This window comes from Quercus lobata, chromosome 5, assembly GCF_001633185.2.
Source record: "Quercus lobata isolate SW786 chromosome 5, ValleyOak3.0 Primary Assembly, whole genome shotgun sequence".
NCBI classification, from domain to species: Eukaryota; Viridiplantae; Streptophyta; class Magnoliopsida; order Fagales; family Fagaceae; genus Quercus; species Quercus lobata.
The window spans coordinates 89,175,357-89,182,608 of record NC_044908.1 but is presented as its reverse complement, the minus strand read 5'-3'; positions in this window follow the sequence as shown (position 1 = coordinate 89,182,608).

Genomic DNA, 7,252 nt, shown 5'->3' with positions numbered 1-7,252 from the left:
TAATGAAAGAAAGTATTATTTCATTTACTAATATAACAGTTGTGTCTATCTAAAAGAATTACCTAAGGATAGAATTTAAACCAAAAAAGAGAGGAAAACAAAAAAATTGACAGTGTTTTTAGCATTGTAGCTTTTAGTGGGTTCATTTGGCTTCCAATTTGACGTACAGCCATGTGACAAAGGAAATATAAAAGATGTTGCCAAATCATAAAAATGTATATACTAATATAATAATCTCATGTCATGAATTGTGATTATGCTAATGGCTAAGTGCTTATCTTTGATTTGCAACAATCTTCTTCATCACTCTAATTTATTCTTATCATTAAATAAAATTAAATTAACATTATTTTTTATTTGTTAGGATATATTTCTTAAATTAAGGGATAATATTTAACATACAAAAATTTAACTTAGATAATATTTTTCATCTAATTAACATTATTTTTTTATTTATCAAAATATCAAGCTACAAAACTTGATTATTAAGGGATAAGCACAATCCAAATTCTTCAAGAGGTGATTAATATAAATCTATCGTAAGAAACAATATATATCTCCAATAATTTGATAATCTCTATCTATCTCAAAAAACTGTATATATCTCCATTAATTTGATAATTTCTACTTTGATGACATTTAATATATATATATATATATATATATATCAAAATTCCTTATAGCTATCAACCATGTTCTCTTTCTTTTTTATTTTTTTTAATTTTTAATTTTTAATTTTTTATATGCTACGTTATGTTGAATCAACTCTTTTTTTTTTTTTTTTTCATTCATTCTATTCATATGACCTTTTTTTAATTCCAATTTTTATGGGATAAAAACAAAAAAACTAATTAGATATCTTTAATTTCAATAAGATTTAAATGAATTCTATTTCAAAATGGAACTCTACCAATATATATAACCCTATATATCTTTTTTGGAGTGAAGCTTATTTCAATATGTGAATGTGTAAGTCTCATGAAAATGCAGGTATGCATTATTTCTTCTTTTATTATTATTATTTTCATTTTGTTTATTTTCTTCAGTGTTATTAATGGTTTTTTCTCTTCATGTGATTTTAATTAATGAATTCGAAACATTGGAAAACATTGTCAAGTTTCTAAAGCCTCCTTCTTTGTTTTTGCATTTTGTTTTTATTAAATTGATTAGGTTTTGTGTATTGGTTGCCTTTTGTTTAAACTAATTTTCTTAGCTTTGATCTAATTTATATGCTTAGGGTTAGGGTCTTAGAATTAATGATTAAATATGGTTAGAATTAATAGCTTAATTTTAATAATTTTCTTATTTGATTTTTATGTTACATCAAATTATCAAGATGTTCTACACGTTTATTCTTGAATTATCAACTTTAGTTTTAATTTATAATATTATCAAGATTATATTAATTTTAGATTTATCAATTGTTTAGTAAGTTTTTTTTTTAAAAATAATTATCAATTTAAAATTAAATTTGGAATTATCAATTTAATTTAGTTTTAGGAAGAAATCTTACCCCTTATTTTAGTGAGATAATTATTTACACTTGATAATTTTTTCTTTTATCTTTATTGAATCTATTAAAATATATAATTATTTATACATTTGTTTTATAAGTTTTTTCATAAAACCGTACAACGCACGAGCCTATAACTAGTATATATATAAAACCGGAGCCTCTGAAGCTCTCACAATTTTCCACGTTAGCACAATTTAAAACAAAAAACAAAAAACGTAATAAAACTTTTCTAAAACCTGATGCTTTGCCCTTCCGTTTCATGATGCTCTGCCAGTCAAACCCAATATAGCTTTCTCCTTCCTCCAAAACACAGATTCATAGCCAAACCCAATATAGCTCTCTACCGTTCCCCTACCACTCATCTATCCCGATCGACCTTTCTGCTTCCTTTCATTCCCATCTCCCTCTATACCACAAGCCCAATACAAACCAAAACCACCCACATCTAAGAGGGAAAAAAAAAAATCTGAAATTTCGGCATTTTGGCCGAAACACTCTTTCCGGGCCAAAATAAAAGGCTGGCCTTATTTGCTGATTTGCTTGATTCTGTGTACTTGATCTCAATTGATCATGGGGAATGAGTAGGTCTGATAGTTATGAGGTACTCAACACTATTGTGATTTGGTGAGAAGGTTAGAGTTATGGCTAAAGACTCTAAATTAAAGGAAGGTGAAAAAAGATGAGGAGAGAGTTTGAAAAGCTCTTGTGATAATGAAAAAGTAAAAATAAGAAAGGAAGAAGGGTAGTGGCTGAGGAGATATGGAGCGGTGAGTCACATGCTTGGGAATGATGAATTTTTGAAAAGTTTCTAGGAAAGTTGCATGTTTTACAAATACCCTTTTATGCTTGCTTATTTACAATAATAGCATATTTAATTTTCAACTTCCTTCATTAGAATTTTATATATAATCATTTTTTAAACTTTTTTTTTTGAAGAAATCAATTTAAAAACTTTATCTTAATAATAATAAATAATAGTAATTTTATTATATATATTTGTATATTTAAATATATACTTGGTGCATAATCCTGAAATGGTGCACTAGCACACATTGATACTAAAATATTCCGTTCCAACAGCTAATTTGGAACAGCCTCTAAAACGAAATTTAAAACTTTGGTGGAAATAGTGTGAATATACAATATAATTGAAGCCTTTGACTATTTGTTGATTTTTCTAGAATTTTCACCTTAACCCCAAAACCTTCATAGATCGGTGAATTGAAAAAGAATAAAAAAGAATAAAAAAAAAAAAAAAAAAAACCTTGTGTGACAACTTAAGGGAAGGGCTTGTGTCCAGTGGAAGTTTCCACTGGACACGTCCGGATTCGGACATGTGTCCACAATCCAATGTGTCCAGTGGAAATTTCCATTGGACACAAGCCACACCTTAAAAATAATTACAGTGCCTCTGAATCAGGATTTACTAAAACACAAATTAACACTGAGGTAAAAATAGAGGACTGGACACGACAACAGGTCATATATCTCATATATTACGACACACATTCATGTCAACATGATACCACCGATGGTTTGCAGAAGCAATAGCAAATAATTTTTTTTTTTTTTTTTCATTCAATGATTGTTATACCACACAATCATGATTATGAATAAATCAAGAATTGTGTACGTTTCTTAGAGGAGTTTGAGTAATATTGTTTGAGTGTTTTTGATATATGTGTGGGTGAAAAAGTGTATGGAAATGTGTATAAGTGTGTTTAAAATGCTCAAAAGGTTGCTTGAAATGCCCTACCAAATGGGCCCTTCTTTTAGACTTTTGTAGAGTACCACGCGCTCGCTCAATTGTTTTTGATGGCTAACCACTATTGTGATGTCTTTTGTATACAAAATACAAAGACCTTTTTTTTTTTTTCTTTTTTAGAAACTATTTACAAAAATCATGACAAGTCGTGCTTGCTCAGTCGTTTTTTATGGCTAACCACTAATGTGATGTCTTATACAAGGTTATTGATTTCATACTGTACCGGCCGGTACTGTCGAAATATACCATACCGGCCAGCAATCCAGTACGCTCGACCCCCCTGTTTCGTACCGGAAAAAATACCAGCCGTACTGACATTGTACCGGCCGTACCGACGAAATCCGGCTATACCGGCCGGTAATTGGATACCGGACCGAAACATGAAAAAGCCCATGTTTTGTTTATTTTGACATTTTTCAAGGGCAACATGGTAATTTTCCTAAATCCTTTTGAAGGATGGGAGTAGATCCTATGTAATTTGTGTTAATTATTTGTTTTCTTTGTGTGTAATGAACAATTTTATATTGTGTGTGTGTGTGTGTGTGTGTTTTTTTTTTTTTTTTTTTTTTTTTTTTTTTTTTTTTTGTTGATGTTCAAGTTTAAAATTATGAATTATTTGTTCTTAATTGAAGTAAGGTTTTATGGTAAACATGAATTTTTGAGGTATTGTTTTATGGTAAATAGAGATTTTGTGTGTGTGTGTATATATACATATATTAAATATATATAAAATAGCGGTAAACCTAAAACGGTACACCGGTATTGACTGGTATCCGAAATATATCGTACCGGTGGCCAAACCGGTACGGCCTCCGGTATGGTATTGACATCCTTGCTCTTATATACAAAATACAAAGACTTTTTTTTTTTTTAAGAAACTATTTACAAAGATCTTGACAAGTCGCGCTCGCTCAGTTGTTTCTGATGGCTAACTACTAATGTGATGTCTTATATACAAAATACAAAGACTTTTTTTTTTTTTTTTTTAAGAAACTATTTAGAAAGATCTTGACAAGTCGCACTCACTCAATCGTTTTTGATGGCTAACCACTAAGCGATCACGACAAGTCCCTTGCTGTTGTCCAAGCCATGAATTCACGGTCATACCATGGAATGATGGGTCCTATTATTGAAGGTGCTCATAGTTTGCTGGGTCAATTTAGAAGCTGGAAAGTTCTTCATTTGAAAAGGGAGTACAACAAAGTGGCGCACGTGCTAGCTCAGTATGCCAGAAACACTGCCACGACTCAGACCTGGAAAGGGGCTGAGCCCCCTATGCTTCATTGTCTTTTTGTGCTAGATAGATCAAAATGTTAGCGCTGGTCTTTGTTTTCTGGCCTTTGTTGTAATTCAATCTCAGCTTTATTAAATGAATGCCAGTTCAATTTCAAAAAAAGAAAAAGAAAAAGAAACCTGGGAATTAAAACAAAAAAGAAGAAGTAATGTCGTAAACCACAAGAAAGTTTTTTTTTAAAAATAAAAAATAAAAAAAATTGTAGAGGCATGTTGCCAAGGACCCGGGAAGAGAAAGAAAAAGTGGAATTAGAGCCCGTTTGGTACGTGTGTTTAAACAACAGTTTTCGGTTTTTTGTAAATACGTATCGGTGAAAAAGTGTGTAAAAATATATGTAATGTTGTTTAAAAATTGAAAACAAGTGTTTAAGTCTATGTACCAAACAGCTCTAACTTTGTAGATTCCATTACCCTCTCCAAAGATACCTTGTCCCATAGCCACACACAATTAGAACTCTAGATCCACTTATTTTACTGTTTTACTTATTTTTCTCTGCCTCTCATTTTTTATTATTATCAAGATAAACCTTTTATCCTTACTCACTGGTGTTTACGGTTTATGTAAATAACAATAATAGTTATAATAAATAATAGTATTATAGGTCTGTTTGGTATCCGTTTATTTTACTGAAACTGAATTTTTTTTTTCTAAAAGTATTATGGATAAAGATAAAAGTTAACTGAAATAGTACAATGAGACTCATGACTAGTACCAAAAAGTGCAGTGAGCCCATGAATACTAAAAAAAATATGTTAAATAGTAGAATAAGCTGGTTTTTTAATTTTTACCAAACACACCCTACATATTATTATCATTATTATTAAAAGAAAGAAAGCTATTGAATTATAATAAAAATATTTACTTAAATAGCAAATAATTAAGAAATTAAGGATTTGTTTAGATACCGTTTATTTTGTTAAAATTGAAAACTTATTACTGAAAGAACTGTAGATAAAAGTAAAAGTTAGTTGAAATAGTACAGTGAGACTCATAAATAGTACCAAAAAATACAATAAAACTCATAAATAATAGTAAAAATAAGTTAAATAATAAAATAATTTTATTTTTTCATCACTTTGCAAACAAAGGCTAAATAGTTTTTTTGCTAAACATGGAGGCTAAATAGTTATTAAGCCTCGTTATCTCCCCCCGCCATACCGACATGTGCTTTCTAGAAAAATCCATGTGAAATTCACATTTTGTGAGGCTTGAGGTCCATTTGGATACAGCTTATTTTGCTGAAAATTGAAAACACTGTAGCAAAATAATTTTTAAATGTGTAAATAGTACCGTGAGACCCATTTTTAATATTTTTTCCTAAATAAAGTAGTTGTGGGTCCCATGAACAGTGCGTGAACAGTGTACAATGTCTCCTACACAGTGTAATCCACGTACATGAACAGTGCGGGTTACTGTTCATAAGCCTAAATGCACTGTTCATATCCCATGAACAGTATAAGAGGCGCTGAAAAAAAAAAAAAAAAAAAAAAAAAAAGCGCAAACGCAGCTCAGGGAAACATAAATCCAAACACTCACTAAAACTGTGTAACTTTTTTTTTTACCTATTGTTGGTTCTTGGATCGGAAACAATTTTTCCAACAAACATTGGGGATGGGGAAAGTTGGAGAACAGGATGCTACTAAAGTTTACAGCATAAAAATACATTTAAATTGATAGGATTCACAATTCCATCACAATTAATAATTTCTGTGTTTGGAAACGATTTGAAAAAATCTCACTCATGTATTTTAACAAAAATTCCATTCCCTATTTATTGTAAATTGAAATAGATAACTAATTAAATCCAATTGAAGTGCACCCAATAAATAATATACCATAGGGCATATTGATTTTTTTTTTTTTTTTAAATGGAGCATAGGGTATATAAAAAATTGATTCTCTATGCCTATTTTATAAGGGTTTTTTTTTTTTTTTTTTTTTTTTTAAGGAATTTCCTATTTATAAGTTGATATATAAGCTTTTAGGAGGAGATTATAAATTAAATAAATAAAAAATTCTTTGAGAGAAGAGCGTTACAGGAGTTGTGAAAGTTCAAATAGTGTATAAAACACCATTGAATGTTTAAACCCCCAATTACAAAATAACCAACTCAAGCTTTATGATAAACAACTAGTGTGCGGAAAATGAACACAAGCTATAAACATAATTGGTAAACAATTTAAGCCAATTAAAATCACATCCACAGCAGAATATAAAAGGCAAAGATTAAGGGAAGAAAGATGCAAACACAAGAATAACACAACGATGTGTTATCGAAGAGGAAACCGAAGCTCTTTGCGTAAAACCTCTCCGCTGCCCTCCAAGCGGTAAGTAATCCACTAGAAAATGTAGTTGGGATACATGAACATCAATAGACCCTCCATGCCTAATTTATCCAGTGTACCTAAACCCTCCAAGTTTCTTGCTCCAACGAGGTTACGCCGAACTTATTTCTTTTCTAGTTTCTCGGATTCCGCTACTTGACCATAGCATCTACCAATGTCAAATTGGTTCTTTCCTAACTGCTTCCCAGAACACCAAACAGCCCTCTCACAGTAATGGATATGGTGAGAAATTTTTTTGGTAAAAGACCTCTCAAGGGTTTAACAATGGAGAGGAAGAGAGTTGAGGAATTTGAAGAGTCTCTTATGTAAAGATTGTGGATGAATCAATCTTG